We start from the raw sequence: 2,475 nt of genomic DNA, 5'->3' as shown, positions 1-2,475 counted from the left end.
AAATTAGTAGTTTGTCAATTACTAAATTTTTGTGTAATAAATATTTTGTATTTGTTTGAAGCATGCTTTTTATATAAAGAGTATTTATTTTTAAAATATGCCTCACAACTCACACCTCACATATACCCTATTATTTATATTATTGGTAACATCTTTTTTGGTTTCCTTTAGCTTTTTCAAATTTTCTTTCAGCCTTTCTGGGCTCCACTCATTTATAAAATCTTTGTGTCTTTCACATCTTCCTGGCTGATTCAGTTTTCTGCTGTTTGCCTCAAAATATTTGGTCAAAAGAGTTCATTTTAAAATTTCCAAACTTTCGTATACAAAAGAGCACAATGTAACAATTTGACGCAACTTTTCATATTGTGAAATCTTAGTTCCTAACTTTAATTTAGTTCTCATCTTATAGGAGAGTTACCACATACATAATAAACAAAGGAAACATTTCTTATGATTTTTTTTTTTTGTATTTTTTCTGAAGTTGGAAACGGGGAGGCAGTCAGACTCCTGCATGCGCTCGAACAGGATCCACCCGGCATGCCCACCAGGGGGAATTGCTCTGTTGCAACCAGGGCTATTCTAGCGCCTGAGGCAGAGGCCATGGAACCATCCTCAGCGCCCAGGCCAACTTTTGCTCCAATGGAGCCTTAGCTGAGGGAGGGGAAGAAAGAGACAGAGAGGAAGGAGAGGGGGAGGGATGGAGAAGCAGATGGGCGCTTCTCCTGTGTGCCCTGGCCGGGAATCGAACCCGGGACTCCCGCATGCCAGGCTGACGCTCTACCACTGAGCCAACCGGCCAGGGCTATCTTATGACTTTCATCATAGAATATCTTTAATTGTAATGATACAGTTAGGTCAAAAGACTCAGAAATTTACTATAGTGGTCAAAACCTTTTCTTATTTCACACTTAGTATTCAAAGTAGGTGATTTCCAAAGAAAACTGAATTCTGATTATATAGTTATTGATGCAATATAGGAGAATTAACATAAAACATCCTTAATCAGGAATGTCCATTTTATTTCTAGTACTTGTTCTCCATGACTTTTTTAAATGATTTGAGGCAGTTTAGAAATAAAATATAGGATAGGACAAGGGAATTTAAAAACAGAATTGGACAGCTATAAGATACAGAAAAGTAAAAGTTTTTATGTGCTGCTTACTAACATGTTGCTCTGTTTTGCACACAAATGCAGCTTTCTGTTTCCTGCATCTAAGGTAAGCATACCTGGCAATGAGATTCTCATGGGATTATTTGTTTATTTTTGTTTTGTTTCTTAATTAAAAAAAAAGGCATGAAAGGTTCTTGGAAGAAACCAGTCCTAACTAAATCTAAAATGAATGAGGAATTTGTTATATGGATCCTTTATAATAAGACTATAGAACAAACATAAATGTCTTCAGTTGCAAGCTCATAGAAGAAGTGTCAAATAAACATTCTTTATACTGGTTTTAAAGCATATTATTAAGAAATTTAGAAAAAGCACTAAAGGAAAATGTTATAAAGCACCTATAATTCCACTACCCCAGAGTAATCTTTCCCAACAGTATATCTACATATTTTTAAATAGCTACAGTCATAGAGTACATTTTAGTTACTATAGTGTAGGCACTTATTACATTGCACATATTTTCCTATCTTTCTACATAATTGAAACACCACTTAATGGCTAAATAAGATTTACTTATATAGATGCTCTATCATTCCCACACTTTGGAGACAAGCTATTTACACTTAGCTAATGATGTAAGGCATTTAACCTTGTATGATCAAAATTACCCATGAAAAGCCTTTTCTTTACCAAGTATATTACACTGCTCACAAAACTTAGGGGATCAGGGACCGTGCAGATACTCCAGTACTTTAAGCCTTTTGGATAGTGTGCATTTTCACCAATGAAATAAAAGTTGGTTTTGCATCTCATTTGCATAATTGACAACTTTCTTTGACTTGTCTTTTGCTTTTCTGATGTTCTTGTTTAATAAAACAAAATCAAATGCTTTTTTTTATCACTTCATATTCATTTTGAAATATCCCCTAATTTTTGTGAGCATTTTATTTCTCAATGAGTTTATCATAGAAATATTTCTTCCAGATCTGGATCAGATTGCTGGTTGTTGAGCTGAGAATCAGATGAAATATTTGGCTTCCCCTTAAGGGCCAGGTTGAATAGAAATGTCTGTTTGAGCAAATATAGAGTGTGCACAATTGATTCTAGTAAGTTAAATGTGTGTCAAATGACTCCATTTTAACATTTTTAGACATTTGGGTGTGTTGGTGTGTGAGTGAGATCTTAATTGTAAGACTGTAGTGAAAACTTTAGATTAGACATAGCTGAAGGACAAGGATTATGGCCTCCATATTTGTAGGGAAGTACCAAGGACTGCTCTCTGCTTATACCTGGCTATTTGTTAATTAGATATTTGTTAAAAACATGCAGGAAAACCTGTGAATAAGTACCTAAAATTATGCAAG

This window comes from Saccopteryx leptura, chromosome 4 (genome assembly GCF_036850995.1).
Source record: "Saccopteryx leptura isolate mSacLep1 chromosome 4, mSacLep1_pri_phased_curated, whole genome shotgun sequence".
Lineage (NCBI taxonomy): Eukaryota > Metazoa > Chordata > Mammalia > Chiroptera > Emballonuridae > Saccopteryx > Saccopteryx leptura.
Note: the sequence above shows the minus strand (reverse complement) of the source record.